The sequence below is a fragment of the Lissotriton vulgaris genome, chromosome 3_1, assembly GCF_964263255.1.
Source record: "Lissotriton vulgaris chromosome 3_1, aLisVul1.2, whole genome shotgun sequence".
Classification (NCBI taxonomy): Eukaryota; Metazoa; Chordata; class Amphibia; order Caudata; family Salamandridae; genus Lissotriton; species Lissotriton vulgaris.
Window position 1 is genome coordinate 195,676,342 of NC_141689.1, and position 25,429 is coordinate 195,701,770.

Here is a 25,429-nt window from a genome sequence, read left to right on the forward strand (position 1 = left end):
GGTTAAAGTCTGCCAGAGCTGCTCCGATGTTAACTTTATATATAGTACTAGCAGCCCGTCCCAACGTTGTCCGGGTATGAATTGCTGCCGGCCAGTAGTATATTGTTTTGTAGGATTTCGTTTTGATAACATTTCTTATCTGTGACAGGCCTGTGAAACGCTCCGATTCACAGTGCACTACTGATGCACTTAAGACTGCGCGTTCAGTACTGTGTGAACTCGAGTTTCCCTACTTTATTTTTCCTTGCAATATTATATAATGCGAACTCGACAACATGGCATGAGCACAATTTACATTACAGAAGAACACATTCATTTGTGGTTGGCACGGGGAGACAAAGCGATTTGCCTGGAATCACAGGATGTTGATCTGATGCCGAGAGTCGAACATAGCTCCCCAGCTCTAAAGTTCGCAATTCTAGAACTTGTGGCGGGAGGTGTGTCTAAAACTGTATGTCGGTGCTGGCCATCAATGAGAGAGACCTGTGCATTTTTCAAATGGGTTGTAAAAAAAAATGAGTATGTTGCTGGAGATGTGGACCGCCATGCCACCAATGTACTTACTGGGGGAGGATAAGCACCCATTATTCCGCAACTTTCTTTCCGCATACCATCACTCCGCATACTTTCATTACGAAAGTACCATGACTCCGCAATGCCATTATAACGCATGGCATTAAATTTTTTATGCTTTTACCACGCATACATTTACAACGAAATTCGTTGTAAATGCATGAATGGTAAAAGCATGTTTTTTTTATGTTTGGATAAGGTAAGTATGGGTATAGGGGTATATGTTTTGGGGTACTGAGGTATGTTTTGGGGTGTTTGGGTATTTTAAGGGTTCGGATATCGTTTTGGGGTACAGGGGTATTTTTAGGGTTCAGGGCTAGGTTTGGATTTTGGGGTACAGGGGTAATTTTAGGGTTCAGGGCTAGGTTTTGGAATACAGGGTAATTTTTAGGGTTCAGGGCTAGGTTAGGCAATACAGGGTTATTTTTAGGGTTCAGGGCTAGGTTTGGGGGTAAAGGGGTATTTTTAGGGTTTAGGGATAGGTTTGGGTTTGGGGTACAAGGTATATTTATAGGGTTAAGATGGGTTAGTGTTTAAGGGTGTTGGGGTATTTTAATGGAGTACGGGTGGGTTATGATTATGAGGTGCAGGGGTATTTAAAGGGAGCAGGGTGGGATTAGCACACGCCCCCAGTGTTTGTCACGCACCCAGCACACGCCCACAGCACAACGCAGACACGCCCACAAGGGACTACTTTGCTGGCACGGTTATTTTACCTTTTGAATGAATATTGTGGGCGTCTGCATAGCCTATGTCCTTCTGCTGCAACTGCCCTTTCCAACGCTGTAGTGGGTGTTGTGATCGGTGCTGTGGTTACTGAGATTACCCGCCTCAAAGGTTTGGGAACGTCGGGACGGGCTGCTAGTAGATATAATATTTCATGGCCTCTAGACTGTCTCTTTTATGAGGGCACTCTCGGGGGAACAAGCGATTGTTTTACTTGAGGGAAAGCATGGAGTTGTAGGTCTTAAGTTCCTGGGTTGATTAAGGACTTGTTCAACCTAAAAGTGTATTTTGGAGCAATTCTGCCAACTTGATATTGTACATTGCGTTCAACAAATGCTCCTCAGCATCTCATTAGTTGAGGGTTCTAGTCTTGGATAGGGATTGATGGGTCCCATATCCAGTCTGTTGATGCATCTTGCAAGGATACTGCCTCTGGCAAGGAACTTGTGATCATGGACATATCCGTTATCAACTGAAACCTGGTTCCAGTTCTTTGGAATAGATGACGAGCAGATGTAAGAGTTGGAGAAAAGCTACCTTCATGATGAATTTATTATTTTTAGACCTTAGATTACCTCCTTCACTACACTCGCCTAGCTTGGCTGTCCATGGGAAGCATATGCTTTATTTTATCCTTGCATTTCATGGGATGAAACATGTTGGCACTGGGCTAGGATGTTTAGTGATTCACAGGTTGGCGGTGAGTTACTTGTGTGGATGTGAAACTTGGCCTTGCTCTTCAACAAAACTTTTAAATTGCAGCAATTCTTTTCTGGTGCTAGCTGCAATGAGAGGCAATAATCTTTTGTGACAGACGAAGAATAGTGATTAAAAACATCAAAATCACCATATAGGTATTACTGGTGTAGTGTTGGTTTGTGCCTAAGTAAAGACTGTACAAATGTTGTTCGGACCAGAATTTACCTTGAAAATATTTAAAGGCAAGAGGCGTTTGGCAAAACAGGAACAAATTGGTTTAATTAAACGCACCAGCTGGGAGAGCATCAGCAAAGTAAAGTCTAAAGACCGTCTCAGTGTACAGACGTTTTGGCCGATTAAACATACAGTTCGTGGAGTATAATAAACCAATTTCAAATTCTTGTAGAGCATGTGGGTCCAGGCCTAGTCATAAATTATAAGTAGTCATAAATGAAGAGTACAACCATCTGATAACTGGTACAATGACTCTCGACCTCGTGGAGAGCTGGTGTGGGCCAATGTGTGTCCATATGTCCGGTATGAGGAGCCCCTGATCACTACACATGGTGTGTGCGCTGTGGCCTGATTGGCTGAGTGTTCCTTGCTACATGTGGCATCTATCTTGGTATTTTGGGAACATGATCTTTTTGGTCAAACATGTTTTATTGGCGCTAATTTCCCAATACCTGTTTGTGGTGTAGCTGTCTATCTGTGGGATTGATCAGGGTTATCTCTGGTAGCACGTTTGTCTTTGGGCTGAGTGTAACCCCACCTGTGACATGTTACTTATTAGGAGTAGATGGGGGAGGTCATCTTTAGTGAGTTTGACCGCAATGATATAAGCTCATTGTTGCATGCGCATAGAACATGGCAGCCATTGATATCCTATTTACCGACATTCTCCTCATTGTGTGTACAGTTGTCCTAGCGTACATCGACATTGCTTTTACTAGTTTTGACATTGTTATGCATGCATTGTTTATGGCTTACATCAACATTGCATTTACTGGTATAGTCTCTGTTGGGCCTTCACATTTCATGGTGTGCATTGACATCGCATTCATCGATTTTAACACACAATATAATGCTAATGACTAGCTTTCTGGACTTTAAATAGTCATCTGAAAGGCAGATTTCTAAAGGCAAAGAGCAGTGGCAGCAGGCAAAGAAAATATCCCCCCAAGATCACATAAGTTGAAGGTTTTGAATGCTGTGGAGTGTAGAGCATCACAGGGCTACTAGACTGGTATAATTTGGGTTAGCAGAGTAGAGAAAACCTGGAAACCCAGGATCCATGATGGGGCTGTGATGAACTGACTGAACCAATAATGCCTGGAGACTTAGAAGCAACAAGTTTCATGATAGGCAGCTAATTGAAGGCCCCCAAGTGAGGTGGGATATGCTGAAGGCCAGCACCAGTTTTTTAATACATGAAGGTAGTCTCTGTGGAGTGGTGTGGCTCAGGGGTTAGAGGCGGCAGACCTGGAGCATGAGTTCGGCCCGGGACCAGGGTTCAATTCCCCGCCTCGGCGGGTCTTGGGCTCAAAATTCCACGGACTTGTTAATTCTCGCTCCGGTGCCTTCTCAACTCACGGGTTCACACTCTGCGACTCTGGGCAATAGCTTGCTTAATCTCCACAACGGCCCCTCGCGGTGGGATGCCTGGCTTTCACCTTGTGGATACCCTGCCAGGGTTATCTCACAGGGGAATACCAGGACGGGTTCCCTAAGCAAGCGCTGAGATGCCCCAGGGTAAGTCGTGCGCTATATAAGTTTCATTCATTTCATTTCATTTCTCTGTTTACTACGATGGAGTCTCAAAAGGTTTTTCTCCAACTTGGGTTCATTCATAATTCACTTGATCGTTGAGGTAAAGTGTTACCCAAGAGCGAGTGCATTTATGTATGTTTTAGGTTTGCATGTCATAGCCTTCGATTGAAAGATCCGCGGGCAACATCCATAAGCTATTATGAGGATGCCCTCCCTCACCCCTGGCTATCTGAGATTCCTTTCTGCTTGTCTTAAGGAACCTAGACCACAATCAAGCTGCTTATGAGAAAAGTTTGCATGATATGGTGAGAAGATAATTATTTGCTTTTTTCCTTTCACCCTTCCTTTCATTGCGGAGAGAATCTGAATCTTATTTATTTTGTTCTCTTGACCAAAGTTAGTTGTGTTTCATTCAGAAATATTAATCTGAAAGTCTTTCAAGAGTTTTTTTTTTTTTCACGATTCGATGACTTGTAATCTCTGGGACCATTTACTCAATATCTGCAATAGAAATAAACCTATAAGGCAGTTAACCTCAACTTGGGCGGGGGGGGGGGGGGGGGGGGGAGGGTGGGCAGGAAATCTAACTTCGGTTTATTTACCTAGTTAGTAGAGGAACAGCAATGAGACAAGAAACCCTTTGACAGCGCATAGCTCAAGGAGGCATTTATTTCTGTGACCTGGTCAAAGGAAAAGGAAGTAAAACAGAATTATTTAAAATAACTATTACTGAAATTCTGTGTTGCTCCTTGTGGCTCTCAAATGTTTGGAACAAATCTCCGGTCTCAGTTGCTCTCTAGCTAGAGCATTACTAAGTATGAGCACAATTCCCGTCACAATGTCAAACACCTTCATTCTGATGGATACTTCTACCTAGAGGTTCCTCAACATTTGAATATCCCAGACACTAGGCTTTAATTCAAATGTATTCAGTGCAGTATGTCTTCCCATATGCTTGTCCCGGACCCTCACGACATTTGCCTTTGGTGTCCCTGTTCTTACTCAAGGTTATGTGAATGTTGTCTAAGTAAAATCCCCAAGTCTATTAAAGAGAAGGTAGCAAAACGGTTTAGGGCCACAGATGATTTACTGGGGTAAGAGAAATTTCAAACTTCGAGGTCTCCAGTGGTTCGGGCTTGGAAGTAGTTGCGAGAGGAGACACCAGCATAAGAAGATGAAGTCTGTGGACTGTGACAAACACAAGTAAGACAAGTCCCCTAGATGCTCTCCATCCCCCAAAGAGCCGTCTTTAGAACTGAAGGTGTTTGAAATAGCTCCTCCTTCTGACCAGATATCACCGGTGCCAGCAGACCCAGTCACCACGTCCAAGCCTACCTCCGGATCCACCGTAGGGTCCACGTACCCCTTTAGCCTATCCAATGTTCCCTGCTCCAGGCACAGATCTACCATTCTTCATGCCATGTTTGAGACCCATGGTCCTCCCAGGTACAGTTTAGAGCCCCATAGGACGAGTAGGCGTGCAATTTGGGGTGTCAGTGAGGCTTCCCTTGGCGCCATTTGCCATTTTTTGCTTCAGCCCTTTCTTACGCCACCTGCTCAGCCTTCAGCACTGATGCCTCCAGCAGGAGTCTAAGCCGGAAGACCCGGGGTAGAACATCCTCCTCCTGTGCCCAGGGAGATGCCTGCCAGATCCCATAGGGAGACGCAATGCTTGTGGAAGAGCAGCAGTATAGGGAAGAGTGGGCACATGGGTTGTCCTACATGGATGCGATTTGTGAACACTTTGGCATTGATTCTGACTCTCTGGACGAGATGAGAATTGATTATGATGGTGAGCCATCACAGTATCTGCCATCTAATCCTGATGAACACCAGAACTTTAGGGAGGCTACTGACATTAACACATCCCCTGAATTAGAAATGCTAAGCCCATCAGCCTCACCTATCCTTTCAGAATTGGTATCATACCACCCAGTAGTTAGGAAGGCGGCTGAAATTTTGGAATTTCCGCTTACCTTTGTAAAAATAAAAGCAAATATTAACTAAGGAGCTGGGTAGCCAAACCTCATATGCCTTTTTAGAACACCCTGCTGGATCCAGTTTTAGCTGCTTGCAATAAACCATCTACCTCACTGTTGGCGAGTCGGTCATCTGCCAGGCACAATTGACCTACAGCAGGTGATCCAAGTTTGTTTTCTATAAATTTGTTACCTGAGAGCTTGGTGGTTCAGGATTCTTGTTCTTCAAATCTCTTCCCTGCCCTGGATCTTTTCCTACAGCCCCAGCAAGCAGGAAATTAAAAAATAAAAACAGGATGCTGAAGGTAAGTCTTTTTTGAAGGCAGGTTGGCTTTTGACTTTAAGACCCCTCAACTCCTCGTATCTTATGGGGCGTTAGACATGCACTGTGGTAAATGGTGAACTTGGTTGTGCCAAACCTAGCTGAACACCTGCAGGGACACTTCTCTCAGCTCCTCAGAGATGGTCAGTCAGCATTGCAACAAATAATCTCTTAGGCTCTCTTGTGGCCCTTAGACGTCATGCCTGGATTAGGACATCTGCCTTCTCTTCTATGGCTATCCAACCTCATAGATCCACCTTTTGACAACTGTAGGCTATGTGGGGAAAAGACCAGGCGGTTAACAGCACTCTCCTATACATGCAACCCCTCAACGTGATTACTGGTGGTATCAGAAATTTCGGGGGTTTGCTTACAGATTCACTTTTTGTCTCAACACCTCCAACAGAAACTGCAGAAACCGCTGCTTCAGCAATCTAGGGGCTCTGGGAAAGGCAGATGCCATGAGATCCAACTTCTCTCCCACCCTACCTAAGAAGCAGCTATATTTGCCTTTGTCAGTGTATTAGAGACTGATGGGAGGTCAGATGGCCTCCTTTCTATACACCTGGAAAGCCATAACTTGGCACAAGTGGATTTTTCAAATAGTCATCTCCTTAATTTGCAGCAGAAGGTGGCAGTCCTGGTGGAGAAAGGAGCAGTGAAGTTGGTGCATATGCAAGAGATTTGCCAGGCGTGCCACTCTCTGTACTTCCTGGTGCCCACAAAGTGTGACTGTCTTAATCCAATCCTAAACCTCAGTGTCTTGAATTTCCTGGGTGCTGGCCCTGGCTCTGGCTCTTTTGGCGCAAGATAAAGGAGACTGGATGGTGTACTTAGACTTGCAGGATGCTTATCAATGAATGAATTAATCATGCATATAAAGTGCAAACTGCTACCAACAATGGGCATACTGGCGCTGAAAAAGAAAACTGGACAGGGGATTATGTAAAATTAAACAGCCAAGTCTTCAGGCTCTTCCTGAAATAAATAAAAATAGGTGAAAGTCTAAGGGGAAGAGAGTTTCAATCTTTGCAGAAAAAGACCGACGTCCAAAATGTTTTCTCTTGACAATGGGAACATGCAGGGAGTCAACACGAGGAATGAAGAGCAGGACTGTGCTTGAACTTACACATCTTTCTTCTAATATAGGTGAGGCCTTTGCACTTCACATTCTGTTGCTCTACAGGCCAAACATAAGGTCTTAATGGAGCTTCTTTGTTTCACTGGAAGCCAGTGAAAGGTAAGAAGGAGATGACGGGCTGGCATCCTGCGAGAAAGATTGACCATCACTCATACAGCGGCATGCATTGAATTGCAGCCTATTTATGAGGTAGGCAGGAAGGCCAAGGTACATTACATTTGTGTAGTCCAAACATTAAGTAAAGCATGGACTACTGTTTTTCGAACTGACATGGGAAGATGAGGAAGAACTTTGCGCCCTGACCGCTACTAACCAATGCATTTAGAAGTTACTGCAGCAACCTTAGGGGTGAAGGATAGCCTGGAGTAGCACACAAGGGTTCCTAGTGCAAAATGTCGAGGTGCGAATGGGACCCAACTGAATGACACCAGCCGGGACACCACCTTGGAGCATTTAGAGCCAAAAAGCAGGATCTTTCTTATTGGAATTTAGTTTCAGAAGTTACAGTTCACCCACTCTGCAACTGGCATCACAAAGGCAGCGAAACAAGTGTTTCATTATAGGTAGTACTCACTCCACAGATTTAACCTGAACTTCTGCCCTGTGTAGTATGTCCTATACTGATGCTACTCTGAGCTATTGTATCCATATCGGGCAGCTATGGTAAAAGTGTTGTTTAGCTGCCTGTTTGGTGCCAGCCAAGTATCTCCACATACCGACCCTGCAGTTGCACAGTAGCGACCTAGTCTTCTTGGTTAGGTCCACTCACTATCCGTTCTCAGCCCTCCCCTTTGGTTTAATATCGGCACCTTGAGTCTTTACAAAAGGGATGGGGGTGTTAGTGTTCCACCTCAGAAGGTGAAGAATCTTGGTATTCCTGTACCTGGATGACTGGCTGCTGAAAGCAGAGTCTCCGGAATTGGTGTTTCCCCGTTTGCTGTTGATAACATTATTGCTACCCGACCTGAGCTATCCCATCAATGTGCACAAATATCACCTGAAGCCCTCTCAGCACCTCTTATTTATAGGAGCAGTACTGGATACAACATCAGTCTGGGCCTTTCCCTTTACTCCTAGGATCTAGGATATTCAGGATATGATAACAAAAAATTCAGGAAGAGACACTGATTCCAGTCCTGAAGTCATGCACCTGCTAGGTCTGTGTGCTTCTTGTATACTCCTGGTCACACAAGCACACTGTCCCAAGAGGGCTCTCAGGTGGTGCCTCCAGAGTGAGGGAGATCTGTCAGACACAATTGTGATCTCCCGGGACACTTTAAAGGGATCTGGTGTGGAGGAGAACCTGGCAACAGGGATGTCCTTCTACCTCTGCAGTTGCGGCCACTGTGATAACGGATGCCTCCACCCTATGGTTGGGGCTTATGTGGAACAACTGGAGATTAGAAGCCTCTTCTATCTATAAGTCTGGGAATGGCCTTTAGTGGTGATTCAGTTGGTGTGTAAGGCATTCTTCCCTTCCCAGTCGGTCTGTTCATGGCCAGTGGAGGACCCTCATGAGGACCTGTGTGGATAGCCCACAGTGCTGTGCCTTCTAGTGTCTGTTGCAAAGACGCTGGGGGGAGGGAATTGGTTGAAGTGCAATTGGCTACTTCATTACGTGTTTCCTCCCATACCCTTGATTTTTCGTGTTCAGATGTAGATTCTGCAAGGCCAGGCCCATCTTCTTCATTGCCCTGGATTCACTGAGAATGATGTGGCATGCAGACCATCTACACCTCTCCATGTGTCCGCTGCCCTGTCTTCCTTTCAGGGAAGCCCTTCTCCCTGTCAGAGAGACAGGTTCTGCACTCCAACTTCCAGAGTCTTCACCTTCATACCTGGAGATTGAGCGAGGACATTTGAGTTTATTTCATCTGCCAGTGGATGTGGTGGGTGTTATTCTGTCTTGATGCCCCATTTGTCAGACATTCTGAAGTTTGTGTTGTTGCTATTGCACCACGGCTGAGCTGTTTGGCTATCTGGCAACCTGGTTGGCCTTCCTCTGCATTCCAGACTAATCAGCCTGCTTTAACAAACACAATAAGATGATTAATGGAGTGCTGAAAACTTTTTACCCACTCACCCTCAGATCTGGGTTTAATCCATTGTTCTTTTGCTCACTATGCCACCCCAGTTTGGTCCCAGCCATTTGCAAATCAGTCTTGACCCTGTTCCTCATGGGAACAGTCCACCCCGAACTGTCAGGCCATGTGTGCCCTGGACTGGAAACAAGCATTCTGGGACCCGTTTCGGGGTATTAACCCTCATCAGCCAGGCTACCAGACTCCTGAGGCGTGAGCCGGGAGTATAGATAAACTATTTTAACCTTAGCTGTATTTTTGGTTCGAAATTTTTAAATCACTTAATCCGAATCGTTTTTCATCTGGGGGACTGTTTTTTAATTACCTTGTCACTTCGCCGCTTTAGCACAGTTGTTGCCCTCTGGCCATCACTTGGAGCCACTGTTCGGGGCAAGCAGGGGATTTTGGGCGCCATCTTGGGTGAGGAGGATCGGGCGAGGCAGCTGACTAGTGGCCAGAGAATCACCTGGCTGACACCCGGTGGATCCTATAAAAGCCCAGAGTGAGGCGCACGCGCAGCTACCAGACTCCTGAGGCGTGAGCCGGGAGTATAGATAAACTATTTTAACCCTAGCTGTATTTTTGGTTCGAAATTTTTAAAACACTTAATCCGAATTGTTTTTCATCTGGGGGACTGTTTTTTAATTACCTTGTCACTTCGCTGATTTTGCACAGTTGTTGCCCTCTGGCCATCACTTGGAGCCACTGTTCGGGGCAAGGAGGGGACTTTGGGCGCCATCTTGGGTGAGGAGGATTGGGTGAGGCAGCTGACTGGTGGCCAGAGAATCACCTGGCTGACACCCAGGGAGCCTATAAATGTCCACACTAAAGCGCACGCGCGCAGCGGGCGTGCCTAAGGCAAGCCCGTCTGCGCCCGTCCGCGCTAAGACCGCGCCAGACCCCAGGACCCCTGTATTCTCAAAGAGTGTGCCGCTTAGCTACACCCGCGACGACCTGCTGAGATTGGCTACTAGATGCACATAACCACCATGGGCTTTCCTAGAGCCTTATTTTTCACAGATTCCTCTGCTGACTCCTGATAGCTCTGACCCTGGAGAGGGTGAATCCCCAATTTTTAGGGAGAGGCAATACGGAACAAGGGAAAAGGGGCAAGTTAAAACGTCAACCAAGGTGGCAAAACCCTCCAGGCAAGAGACAAACCCGCCAGAAGTTCTACCAGTGGTAATAAACCCTGAAACCATGACCATCCCTCTATTTAATCTTTCTGACCACGTTCTCTCTAGCTCAGAGATCTCGATTCTCAGCAAAGGATTATCTTTTGTCCCGTCCACCTACCCTAACTTTTTGGATCTACAATCCGAACTACTGGGTTTCTTTAGAAAGATCAGACTCCGGGCTTTCTTTGACCTTAAACCGCCCCAACCCAGAGCAGCTGCCACGCCTTTCAGACCCCCATCCACCTTCTTTCCATCCTCTAATATGATTCCCAAAGAGATACTTACATTCGAAAAAGTGATCCTCAAAGAAACCACTGAATTAGCTAAATCCCACTTATTCATCCCGTACAATATCTCGCTGGATGAAAAATCCGCCATCTCTACCCTTCGTGACAACAACCAACTTGTCATAAAACCAGCTGACAAGGGAGGAGGGATTGTCCTGCAGGGGGTAAACGATTACAAAACAGAAATCCTACGCCATCTCTCGAATACAGATCATTACTGTAGACTACCAACGAATCCGACCAAAGAGCTCCAAAAACTGATTAGACAAATTACACAGGAGGATTTTGACACAGGTTTCCTAAGTAAACATGAACTTAATTTTCTTAACGTGACAAATTTATTCTTGTAACTACTGTCACTTACTTTGTTGCACTAGGCACTCACCTGTACCTGCTTGCTGTCGTGCAGTGGATTTAGCGCTGCCACAGCCCCCGAAACTACCAACTTCTCCCTACCGCCATCTCGGCGAGGACGGAGGCCATGCCCCTTACTGAGGCCACGCCCCCCCCGACACCGCTCCTCCTCCCCTATAAATAATGTGCATCTTTCGGACGCGCAGCGGACGAGCGCAGCGGGCGCGCCGAAGGCGTGCCAAAGGAAAGCCCGTCTGCGCCCATCCGCGCCAGGCCGGGCACTAGGGCACGCCACGCTGGCCATCTCATCTCATACTCATCTCAATCTCTCAGAGAGCTACAGCATCTTGCCCCCCCCCCCCGCTGTCTCCTAACACCAACCGCCGTATACACACAGCCGGCCTTACGCGCCCCGCTCTACACCCTCCATGCGGACGCACACCTCCAGTCAACCCGCCCAGAAACGCTACGTCCATCAGAGTGTCATATTTGAACACCCGCTCTCTAGTAAAGCACTATGAAGATATCTTCATCCTGTTGACTGACAGCAGCCCCGACATACTCCTGCTCACGGAAACATGGTTAACGTCAGAGTCCCTTCAGATATCCTGGCGGCCCTCCCCCGTGACTATTACATTCTCCATGCCGATCGCCCCGGCGACCGGCCCGGGGGTGGGGTGGCGTGGCAGCCATCATAACCAAGCGCCTGAACTCACTCTCCTCTCTCTCCCTCCCACTTCCTGAGGTGGATAACTTACTTATCAGCGTGGAAACTGGCACTGGTGCCCTTACCTTCCTCCTCCTATACCGGCCTCCACATCCTATGCCATCCTTTCCTACCATCTTGAGCGAACAACTGTCCAATCTACTTACGCAGCACTCCAGTTTCGCCCTCTTCGGCGACCTAAACTATTGGTTCAATGACACTAACGCCGGTCCCCATGCTATAGAGCTCTTTGAGACTCTTAACAGTTTGAACCTCAACCAACAGGTCACCCAACCCACCCACACTAAGGGCCACATCCTGGACCAGATCTGGACCTGCAATCTGGCTCTGTCCCAGCCAGCTATATCCCCCTGTGTCTGGTCAGACCACTACTTAGTAGACCCCACCATCACTGTCGTCCGGACTCCTGCTCCTCTGATGGCTGGTGGCTCCTCACGAAAATGGAGTACATACGACTCCCAGGGCTTCCTCACAACCCTGGCCGACACCCGTCCAGTCTTCAACCCCTCTGAAAACGTCGAAGGAATAGAACACGACATCGGATCCTGGCTGAAGTCGGCCAGCGACCCCTTTGCCCCCCTGATCAAATTCCCCCGCACTAGGCATCACAACTCCCACAGGTGGTTCTCTGATGACCTTAAGCAACACAAATTAAAAACACGCCAGCTGGAACGTATCTGGAGACGCGATTACTCCAGCTCAGCCAGGCAGTCTTACATGACTGCGCGCAGAGAATACAAAACTGCCATCTCCCTAGCCAAAACGGAACACTTTTCCAACAGGATCTCGTCAGCGGCCAACAAATCTAAGGAGGTGTTCAAAGTCATGAACGAGCTTACCACTGACGACAGACCCTCCCAGCCCAGAGCCCTACTCAAGAGGCATGTGACACCCTCAACCTCTTTTTTTTGTGGAAAAGATTACAAAAATCAAAAATTCTATACCTCCCCTACCCCAGCCATACCCATCGAACACTTTCTCCGACAATCCCTCTACCTTTTCTACTTTCTCCGCCCTGAACCCCATCTCATTAGCGGAACTCGCCACTCGCGTGAAATCTGGCTCCCCTAATGACAGCTGTCCGCCATCTGTCTTGCGGAGTATCTGCCTCAATCTACCTGATTGTATTCTACCCCTGCTGAATGGTTCACTCAGCAGTGGCATCGTACCTAGCTCTCTCAAGGAGGCCATCTTTGTGCCCCTCCTCATGAAACCTGGCGCCGACCCCCTGGAACCATCGAATTACCGCCCCATCTCCCTCCTTCCCTACTTTTCGAAATTAATGGAGGCCCACGTCAACCGATGTCTGTCAAATTTTATTGAATCCTCTTGTCACCTTGAGCCCAATCAAGCCGGCTTCAGGCCTGCCCACTCTACTGAGGCCGTCATCTTGGCAGTCCTGGACATACTCAGGAGCAATGCGGATGCTGGGTCTCCCCAAGCCCTCGTGCTCCTGGATCTGTCGGCCGCGTTCGACACGGTGGACCACAACATCCTTCTCCACCGTGTCGGACAGGCAGGCATCCAGGGTTCCGCTCTTAAGTGGGTTGAGTCCTTCCTAACAGGTAGAACACAGGCTGTCCGCCTGGGCCCCTACACTGCAACAAAAACCCCCACGACCTGTGGAGTCCCCCAGGGCTCCTCCCTCTCACTGCTTCTGTTCAACCTATACCTCCAGCCCTTGATCCACTCTCTCCAGAAATGGGACATTGTCTACAACTACGCCGACGATTTACAGATTGTCCTCCCGCTCAATACACCCCATGCCATCAAAACATTTCACGCAGTTATGATCCACATCCAACATTGGATGAACCAGAACCAACTGAAGCTAAACCCTGGGAAAACCGAGCTCCTCCTTCCTGGACTCAGCCATGCTCATTGGGGCCCGCAGTTATGGCCCTCGGAGCTCGCCCGTCACCATCCCCCCCCCCCCCCCCCCCCCCCCCCCCCCCCCCCCAGGCCCGGTCAAATCAGTGAAGAGTCTGGGAGTGATTATCGACACCGAACTGTCCCTCAAAGCCCAATTGGGTGCGGTAATCTCATCTTGTATGTACCAGCTCCGGAAGATTTGCAAAGTTCACCACCTACTTCCGCTCGCCGCACTTACCCAAGTTGTCACCTCACTTGTGCTTTCCCGTCTGGACTTCTCCAACTCCCTCTACTACGGTCTCCCACAATCCCTGCTACACCGCCTTCAGGTAGTTCAGAACCAAGCGGCCCGACTCATTCAGAAAACCCCCAGATGGCAATCGGCCAAACCTTTACTTCACAGACTGCACTGGCTCCCAATAGGCCAAAGGGCAGCTTTCAAAGTGGCCTGCCTCACATTTAAGGCTCTTCACTGTCCCGGCCCCGCATTTCTCAAATCTTTAATTACTCCTCATCATCCAACGAGCAACCTCCGATCAGCCCACCGTCATCTACTAGTCACCCCCAAAGCTAAAACCAAGAAATTTGGTGGTCGCCGCTTCTCCCACCTGGCTCCTGGGCTTTGGAATCTCCTCCCTCTCTCCATCAAATCCACCCCTTCTCTCCTGAACTTCAGGAAATCGCTTAAAACCCACCTCTTCCCTCCCCTTGGTTAAAACCATGCCACTCACACTTTTCTCCCTCACTCACTCTGTCTTAAAGTGCCAGGAAGCCTTTGGTGTCAGCGCGCTCTATAAATTGCACTTAAGATAAGATAAGAAATCCCAGAACACCGGTAATTTATACCCTACCCAAAATTCATAAGAGGCTTGATTCCCCACCCGGTCGACCAATAGTATCTGGTTGCGGGTCGATACTTGAACCACTTGGCCACTATGTCAACTTCTTCCTTAAAGATTTTGTGCCTGAAACTTGTTGCTTCATTCAAGACAGTATGTTTATGATTAATTTAATTGAAAATCACCCTTTTGATCCTTCCAAAGAGACTCTATGTACAATGGACGTGGAGTCTCTTTACACTAACATTCCACAGCGAGAATCACTTCTGGTCATGGAAAATATATTGAACAACAGAACCCGTCCTCATACAGTGCCCACTTTATTTATCATTCAACTCCTTGAAATCTACCTGACACAAAACTTTTTCATGTTTGACTCCCAATACTATCAGCAAGTGAGGGGTACTTCAATGGGGGCTATTTTTGCCCCCACACTGGCAATCCTCTATATGGATTGGCTAGAGTGTAACACCATACTTCTCCCCAGTAACCCCTTCCACCAAGGCATTTCAAAGTGGAAACGCTATATTGACAACATTTTCCTCATTTGGGAAGGCCCTGTGGAAAACTTCAATCCCTTTCTACATTGGCTGAATAACAACTGCAGCGGTCTCACCTTCACCCTTTTCCACAGTAAAACCAGTATACCATTCCTTGACCTGTGTATTCAACATAAATATGGTCTCCTGTACACTTCTCTTTTTCGCAAACCGACCGAGAGAAACACCTTACTCGGGTACCAAAGTTGCCACCCCAGGGCACTTAGAGACAGCCTTCCGTACTCCCAATTTCTTAGGCTGAGAAGGAATTGCTTCCAAAAAATCGACTACTTTAAAAAAGCAAACACCTTGTCAGAGAAATTGCAACAAAGGGGCTACCCTCGCCGCCTGGTGAAAAATGCAATGAAGAGGGCTTGGTATTGCCCTCGCGAAACATTGTTAGAACCCAAACCCAAGAAATCCTCTGAAAAACTTGTTTGTGTTACCACCTTCTCTACAATCTCTAACAAAGTACGCAAATCCATCAAAAAGAATTAGCATATCCTTAACTCAGGCACATTAGATTTGGAAGTACCGATGTTTGCGTTCAAGAAAAATAAAAGCTTGAGGGACCAACTGGTGAGGGCTGCCTTGCCCGTCACAACAACCACAAACATCACTCTGAATGATCATTGGTCCCTACCACCAGTCAAGGGTCACCACAAATGTGGTTCATGTATTGTTTGTGTATCATGCATTGAGGGTAAAGAATTCATCTTTGAGAATGTAAAAAATGAGCGAAAAACCTTCACGAACTGTAATAGCTGTAATGTGATCTATGCTATTTTTTGCCCCTGTAATAAGATCTATGTAGGGCAGACAACACAGAAGATAAAGCTATGGATTTCACAGCATCGTAGCAGGATCCGGTGTAAAACAGCAAGTGCTCCACTTGTTGAACATTTTTCTGAGAAAGGGCACAATGACAATGATGTCCGCTGGACAGTGATCACCCAGGTCACCCTTCCACCAAGAGGAGGTGATCTTACAAGTCTGCTTAAGAGGAATTAAAATGGATCCTGAGAACGGATGGCTTAAACACCGGACTTAATCTTAAGGAAGACTGGACAAATCTGGTCTAATCAATGCTTCCGTTGAATGTTTTTAATTTTAGATAATCCTGGATTGCATTGTCATGTAAGGAAATAATTGGATGCTTCTCTCGTTACTGTGTTCCTATACAATCTTTTATAATCTATTGCAAAGTTCCTCACACATCACAAATCACTTCACGGGCACCACTGTCACCCCCCACCCCTAATTGGCCCCATCCTTATGTTTTTCAACCATTATTGTTTATAGGTGACCGTATGCCTCATGAACCCTAAGCCTTGATTTTATATGGTGAGCCTTTTTTACCCCACTGCGCCGTTTTGTATTTCACTGCGTCGCAACTCTTCTTATCACTCGTTCATTGTTCGGCACCGGTTGAAGTCGATTACTAGCTTGCATCTTGATCACCACGAAAATTGCCCTTGTGGCTGTCGCAACTCACAATACCCCTTCGAAACTGCTACGGCTATATTCACGTTAATTCCGCGCCCACGTGGAATTAACAGTTTTATGCAACCTCAACCATAATCACGACAGTAGACTCCCACCCACGGGAACCACTGGTAGTCACTGTAAACCAATGTTGATTAACCCATTGCCTTACTACAGTCTCCCGTTGCTCGTGCATATGGAGCCAATCACTTCCAAGCTGCTTTTAACTGACACTGTTTAGCACTTATCACCACAGCTTGATTCCTATTTCTCAGTTGCCCATTCTTAATATTATCTTGGAACTCTCCTTTCTCCCAATTTTCTTTTTAGGTTTTAGAGGCTTGCAACTATTAGGCAATTATCTAATGTCCTGATGATGATCCCTTTGAATTAAAAGTGGGATTGAAACACCGTCGACCAATGTATGTGCCCTATACAGTGTGTATATTGTGTACTATGTTGATGTAATGGCGCATTTCAAAATATCTGTTCATATTAAGATATTTAAAGAACAACTTAAGCTTTTTGCCTAAAAGCCCTGCTTTCCTTTCTGTCACTTTGAGTATACTAAAGTGTCTGTGTTTAAATGTGTTACAGGCTTGTGCCCCACAACGTGAGACTGTCGAAGGATATTCTCCCTTTATCTGTTGCTTTAAGTAAAAACATTCTGACCACTGTCCGGCTGGACAAGTCAGTTAAATACAGAATCCATTGTGTCTGTATTCATTTGTTTGCTTTATCCTATGTTGCACGGGACCATTGTTGTGTTTATAATTATTTTGAGTGTAAGCATTGTAGTTTTAGAGTTTACTCAGAGGAGCATGCCATCCGCCCACCGCAGTTTACTACATATAACTTTCTCAGTCTTAATTGCTGCTCTTTGGTGAGCCATCATGCGGATGTGTTCGATCTTTAAAGGGCAGAGGCCCCGGATGCCATGTTTCTCACAGAAACCTGGCTAACCGAGGACACAGTGGCAGAGCCTGGGCTTGCCCTCCCTGATGGATACATGATATATCATGTTAATAGAGAGGGGAGCAGAGGGGGCGGGTATCGCGGTAATTGTCAAAGCAACAGTCACGGTTGATTTGGTAAAGGAAAATATCGCGGGTTTCGAGAGTGCCCTCTTTAAATTAAGGTTGAGTTGTAACCTTACTATGTCTGGCCTTTTAATCTATCGACCTCCTGGTCCCTCAGGAAATTTCTGTGAAGACCTAGTGAACAAAATTGGTAGCATGGCTAGTAAAGCGGCCAATTTTTCCATTGTAGGGGACCTCAATTTGCACCTTAAACTGGAGGATAAGGGCAAAATTTCTCATTTCCTAGCTGACTTAGAAGCCTTTCAGTTGCCCCAATTAGTCTCGGAGAGCACACATGTGGCTGGGCATTTGCTTGACCCCATCTTTTCTAACCTTGCCTGCCTAAACATCCTCCCCCCGGTCCCACTAACGTGGACTGACCACTCAATCATTCCATTCTCTCTACGGTGGCAGAGTAGAGTGGATGATGGCTGCTGTGGCAAAACAGCCATGACATAAACTTGAGCAGGAGGAGCTCGCTAAGCGATTGGCGGAATTTAGATCTCAGCTCCCTTCTGACATCGAGGAAGCGCATGTGTGCTTTCAGGACTGGCTGATTGCCGGCCTGGATAGCTGCATCCCGGCTAAGCGGGGAGGAAAAGGCAGTGTTCTTTCTAATCCTTGGTTTTCCGACCTCTTAACGCATGCAAAAAAAGGGATGCAAGCAGTTGGAACGCGCATGGCGTCGATCTTATGAACCATCGGCTAAAGTGGTATACCGTAAGGCAGTAAAGGATTACCATAAGCTTATCCGTAAAACCCGGGCAGAATTTGTAGCTGACCAAATTCTGATAAGCTCTAACCCTACTAAAACCATCTTTAAACTGCTTAAAAACATGAAGACCGCAGGTCAGGCTAGGGCTTCTCCAGTTGCTTCTAACCAGCAGTGTGAGTCCTTAGCGCTCCACTTTGTGGGTAAAGTGGATCAGATCTACCAAAACCTCTCTTCTGGAGAGACACTTAAGGTAAGTGTCGAGTTAGCAGGGCCAGCCAATGCGACGAATAATGGCCTGGTTTTCCTGCCATTGCTGTCGCTGGAAGAATTCCAGACTATAAGTGTCAAGATTAAATCTGGCTCGCCCGCTGACCCGCTGGCAGCAACCCACTTCCGGCAGATTCTACTCCTCATATCCCCAGTGGCCTTAGAACTGGTCAATCTCTCGCTGAAGTCAGCCTCAGTTCCCAGGGCATGGAAGCATGCAAAGATCATTCCACTGCTGAAAAAACCATCTCTAGACCCTGAATATCCGGGCAACTATCGCCCGATATCACAGCTCACGCTTATGGCGAAAGTGGTTGAGGCCAATGTTAATGTCATCTTATCCAACTACATTGATGAGCATAACATCTTTGACCCATCTCAACATGGGTTCCGTCCCCGCCATAGCACGGAATCTGCCCTTTTGGCGGTTACCGAATCGATCCGAAGTAGGTTGGATGCGGATGAATCAGCGGCCTTGATTCTATTATACCCAAGTGCCGCATTCGACACGGTATACCATGAGATTCTCCTTCATCGTCTTTGGACGATTGGTATTAGGCATGCTGCTTTGGAATGGGTTCGGTCCTTTGTCTGAACGGTCGGTATGTTATGTTATGTTATTTTTTACTTGTATAGCGCACGGCTACTCAAAGAGTGTCCCGGCGCTTTATTGTAAACCTGTATCACAACATAACGGACAGAAAATAACCAGAAAAGTGGGATAAAAAAAACCCCTAACTAACAGTATGGCAGATATCTACAAAGTAAAAAGCCAGGTTTTAAGGCCCTTCCTGAACGCCAACAGATTGGAGGTACTGCGCAGTGTCACTGGCAAAGTATTCCACAACTGCGGGGCCAGCAATCTGAAAGGGCGACCTCCTATGCGTGCTCTTTTTATGCGAGGGACCACGGCAAGAAACAAAGACACGGACCTCAGGGACCTTGCGGGATGATCAAAGGCTAGCCTTTTCTGAAGATATTTTGCTCCTGAAGCATGTAGAGCTTTATGAGCCAAGGTCAGGGCCTTGAAAACTATCCGCTTCCGGATAGGGAGCCAATGGAGTGACTGCTGGAGGCCCGAAGTTGTAGCATGGCCGGATAGTCCAAAAATGGCCCGTGCTGCCGAGTTCTGGACCACCTGTAGTCGTTGTAACGAATACTCCGGCAGGCCGAGATAGAGGATGTTCGAGTAATCCATTCTCAAACCAATTATGGCCTGAACCGTTATTTTCCTATGTTCTTCCGGTAGTATAGGAAGAAACTTACGGAGCATCCAGAGAAGCCCGAAGCAAGTGCCAGTGAGCCCTAGAATCTGGGATCGCAGAGTCAGGCCACTATCTATCTTAATTCCCAGGTTCTTGGCTAACCGGGAGGCTAACCGGGAGGAGCCTGCAGGAGGAAACCTATTCGCAGGCCACCATTCCTGCCAGTCTGGGTCCGTTTTGCAGCCGAAAAAAAGTACCTCCGATTTATCCGAGTTGCACTTGAGGCTGTTAAACTGGAACCAGTTAAAAACAGCCCCAAGGCAGCCCTGGATACTCTCTCCATCAAAATCCGCTCCTTTCCGGCATGTGAAGAGGAGCTGGGTATCATCGGCATAGGAAACGATTGTTCCAAGTGTCCGTGCTACCGTTCCACTCTCAAGTACATGCTCTGGGCAGAGGGGTTCCTCAAGGCTCTATCCTGAGTCCCCTTTTGTTCAATCTGTATGTGGGACCTTTGGCGACAGTGGCCAGAGACAGAGGTCTGACTCTGGTGTCGTACGCCGACGACACTCAGCTGGTGATTGCCTTCTCCAAAATATGTAAGACCAATCTGAAAAAAAGAGTATTTAACAGCTATCTCGGTTTGGATGAAGGCAAATTACCTTCAACTAAATGCCAGCAAGTCCTTGATCTTGTTGTATGGGAAGGACCAGGAACTGTGGTCCGAGAAATGGTGGTCCGACCATTTAAAGCGCGCACCGGCACCAAAGGAGATGGTGAAGAACCTGGGCGTCTGGTTCGATACCGGTCTGACTTTTGATAAGCAGACAAAGGCTGTAGCCTCTGTCTGTTTTGGGCTTCTGAGAGGGTTGAGACCCTTGCTTGGTTTCTTCTCTCCCGGAGTACGTCAGACCATCCTGCAAGCTTCCATATTGGCAAGGCTAGACTATGGCAATGCCCTATATCTTGGTGCTAACAAGGCTAGCATCAAACGCTTGCAGAGAGTTCAGAACACGGCCGCCCGTATGCTAGTTGCTCTTCCCAAATCACCCTCAGTGGCCCACGTCCTTGTGATATTGCATTGGCTGCCAGTTGAAGCTCGCATCCAGTTCAAATTGCTCTGTATTGCGCACAAAATTTTGCGACTTCAATCCCCAGCGGGGCTACTGGGCCTGCTGAAGCCTTATCAGCCCAGTAGAGCCTTACGATCAACCAACCAAGGTCTGGTCTGTGTCCCTCGTGTTAGAAAAGCAAGGGCGGGGGGCTGGTCGTTTGGCCTCTTGGTGGCTAAACTGTGGAATTCCCTTCCAGTTTGCCTTCGTGCCATTCCCAATCTTCTGCCATTTCGCAAGTCCCTGAAGACTTGGCTGTTCCCTACACTGTGATACCCCTTGTTTGCTATGTTCCCCTGTTCCGATTAGGTTTCTGGTTGCGCTGGGACGCCTCGTCGCTGAGGCAGCCATGCGCATTATAAATCTTGTAATAAATAAATAAAATAAATAAATAATGTAGTGGCACAGTGAGCATGGGACCCACGGCTGGGTAAACCCTTGGCCACTTAGGGCGAATATAGCAAACACAACAAGATGAATGGAGTGCTGAAACTCTTCAACCACTGACCCCCAATCACAGATCTGGGTTAAATCCAACGTTCTTTTGCTCACTATACCACTCCAGTTTGGACCCAGCTACACGCAAATCAGTCTTGACCCAGTTTCTCATGGGAACAGTCCAGCCCGAACTGCCAAGGCAGGTCCTCCCTGGATTGAGAACCAGCATCCTGGGACCAGTTTGGGGGTATTACCCCTCATCATAGGGACTGTGAGGGACAGACATCGATCACTGACAACGCACTCTTACCTCTCCCCCCACCCCTCAATCTTCCACTGGTATCGGGTCAGGCCACAATGTCATCTCCGGTGACTCTTGCTTAAGCAGGCACCCAAAGGCAATTAAAGCATGCGAAGCCAAACGCTTCAGAGCCCGAGTCTGGGATAAGAGGCACATCCGTCACCATTCAAGGCTATCCTCACATTCCTCAAGTTAGTGGAGGAAGCATAAATAACATGGCAACGGTAAATCACCTAGATGCTCTGTCTCCTTCGGATCCTCGTCCTTTGAATCAGGATGAGTCATTTTGATGCCAGAATATTCTCCTCCAAGCATCAGTTGTCCCACAGGATCCGGCCCAAAAAATCACTCCAATCTCCACAGATTCCACGACCAGCGCCGGGTCCTTCGTTCCCATAAAGCTCAATTCTGGCACGGTTGTACCTGGAGTTCTCAATTCAAAGGCTCGGTCCCAGCTGCGTTTCAATAGAGGTGGTACTTTCAACTGTATATTACACGTCCAACCCCCATTCAATTCCTCGAGTTCTTAGAAAGGTCCGCCAAGACTAGGAACAAGTCATTCTCATTCAAGACTGGCACAAATCCCAAGACAGGAGACTGAAGGGATGAAGGCAGGTGTTACTCACGCATGTCGCCGTTAATGCTCACACCCCCTTCCCGTCCCTCCTGCAGAGATCGAGCAACAAAGTATGCCGAAGTTGATGCTGTTGTTTTCCAAGTGCTGTAGTGCTCTTACAGCTCCACAATTGTACCTCTCCTGATGCCTGTAGCCACTGTCATTCCCACGGATTTGCTGGGCTGCAGCTAACATGCTTCTTCGAGGCAGAGAGAAGCAAGTTCTACGCTCCAGCCTGCCTTACATCACAGGCAGTCAGACGAGGATTGGAAAGGAGGAGACAGCCTCCCCCCACTGGCTTAAGGCTAGATCACATTGCGTCAAGGAGTCTGGTCGGTGAGGGCTTACCTCTGTATGGGGAGGGTTTGTTCCCTGGGAAGTTGCTGCCCCTGGATTCAACCGAATATAATCTGTGCATACTTTTCATCCCCTACGTGAATTATTGGAACTTTATGGAATTTTTAACTTTGACTGTCGGTCTGAAGGCAGAAAGTTTCAGGCACAACTTCAGCTACAGCGACGTCTGAAGTATATCAAACTTGCCCGCTTTTCCTTTGTTTTTTTTCTTACATATTCAATACGTAGAAAGCGCTGGGGAAAAGTGAGTGCAGTGGAGTACAACCGAAAGGAACATTGCTACACAAAGAGATGCGTACGCTTCAAAGCAAAGCGGCAAGAGTTAAAGTAATAACGCAGGACCAGCCCACCCCAATGCTGGCTCCTAAGTTGAAGCGAAGAGTGCAAAACAACGCACAACAAAGAATGGAGATGAAGGCAAGGATCTTACAGGAGGCTTAGAGGCAAGAGAAAGTAGATTGCAATGTGGAAAGTGAAAGAACAATGGAGTCCGAAAGTGCAGGAGGATACAACATTTTCCAGCTATCACGACAATCATTTTTGATTCTATTAAGGACACGGAGGCGAGGATTATGCTTTCTCAATTTCTTTACTACTCAACAACAGCCAATGAGTAAAAAGTAAACATTACAATAAACTATGTTTCCCATGAGGCTTTGAACCACAACTCCTTCAATAATCAATAACAGCAGAGGTTAGCAAACAAAATTACAAGGCACTATCTTGACTACCTCTTTCTTTGCAGAAAAATCAGTCCTTTAAGTGTCCGAAAAAAAAAAAACGACAGTCCTCACTCTCAACGAAGAGCAATAACAGCAAATCTAACTCTCAACGGAGATCATGACCCAACAATCCTTGAACGACAGCAATCCTCCAACGACGAGGAGATCTAAACCATAGATCATCGTAGCATTAATTCTGTTTGGAGTCCGTTCCTGAAACTGAAACAAGTTTGAAAATAGGGAACCCAAAAAGATTGATATCTCAGGGTGAGAAAACAGTGCATAGGTAACCATCTTTGCAACATGACAATTGACATCTTACCTGTCCCAACGGATGGGATAATCCTCGCCTTTTGTGTCCTTAATAGAATCTAAAATTCTTGTCGCGATAGCTGGAAAATGTTGTTTTCTATGGCCGGACCGGTGGCTCAGATTATGCTGGTCCAAAGCTGACCAACAACAACAGAAGAAACATGCGTAATAGGTTTATAATAAAACACTTTAAACCTCGATGCCGAAGACCAATCTACAGCTTTCAAAATATCTTCTAAGCGAGATCCCAGAATATATGCCTTAGAGGCCATAGCACCAATAGTGGAATGCGCACCATAAACAGAAGTGTCAATCCCTGCTTCCAACATAACCCACCTGACCCAACGTGCCATGGTGGCCACTGAAACTGGACGTAAAGGCTTCTGGATAGCTAACAGCAATTGACCCAAGGGAATTGTTCTATGAGCTAACATGCGTTCCTCATATACTTTTAAACATAATTTGACATGCGGAATGGCAGGATGCTCAACCAAACGTGACATGGTCTTAGTCCTCCTGGAGATGATGAAAGACACTCCCTGTGGAGAGAACATCCTCCCTGCCAAATCCAACGCGTGCTCTTGCCCCCCGCCAGGCCGGGTTTCGCCCCGCACACTCTACGGAGTCCATAGTGCTTTCGGTCCTTGATAACCTCAGGGAGGGAATGGATACCAACCAACCTCAGGCCCTGGTTCTCCTCGACCTCTCAGCCGCCTTTGACACGGTGGATCATTCCATCTTACTCTCCCGTGTCGGGGCGGCGGGGATCGGGGGCACCGCGCTGGTCTGGTTATCCTCCTTGCAGTTCGCCTGGGCGATTTCACTGCGGACTTCCGCGATGTTCAGTGCGGGGTTCCCCAAGGTTCCTCCCTTTCTCCCCTCTTATTTAACCTTTATATCTCCCCTCTTATCTTTTCACTGCAACAAATGGAGGTCGCCGTATTCAACTATGCGGACGACCTCCAGCTTGTCTTCAACCTTTCCTCTTCCCCTGACTCTGTCCTGAACTTTCAAAATATCATGATCCACATCCGAGACTGGATGAACCACAATCATCTAAAACTCAACCCAGACAAGACCGAGCTGGTGTTGACGGGTGGTTCATCCAGCCCCTGGTCCCCCATCTTTTGGCCCCCTTCCCTTGGTTCCCCACCTGTTCCCTCTACCTCAGTTAAAACTCTAGGCATCAAGCTCAACTCCCAACTCACCCTTCACTCCCAGGTCAGTTCTGTGGTTTCTTCCTCCTTTTTGGCACTGCGCACTATTCGCAAGGTGTCCCGTTTCTTTTCATTTGATGCCCTAAAACTAATTACTCTTGCCATGGTCGTATCCCGCCTGGATTATGGCAACGCCCTATATGCAGGTATTCCTGCATATAGTCTTCGGCGTTTGCAGCAGATACAAAACCAGGCGGCGCGCCTGGTGTTCAAACTTCCAAAATCCTCTCATACCACTCCCCTCCTGAAATCCTTACATTGGCTTCCTGTCTGTGCCCGTGTCCAGTTTAAGCTTGCATCTATCACCTTCCAGGCACGACTGGGCACGGCGCCGGCTTTCATCTCCTCGGAGATCATCCCCTACGTTCCATCCAGGGAACTGAGGTCATCTACCCAATCTCTTCTCACTGTTCCACGGTTCCGAAGAAAGAAATGGGGAGGCTCGAAATTTGCGACCCTCGCCCCGATCTTCTGGAACTCGTTGCCTTCAGAGCTTCAACCTCGTACCTGTTATTC

The 25,429-nt window shown here is 47.3% G+C and overlaps 1 protein-coding gene across 1 annotated transcript in view; it reads left to right on the top strand.

Moving 5' to 3' along the window:
• The window catches only part of KIAA1328 (KIAA1328 ortholog), an 898,127-nt gene that overhangs the window by 86,673 nt on the left and 786,025 nt on the right, over nucleotides 1-25,429 (top strand). The window lies entirely within an intron of this gene.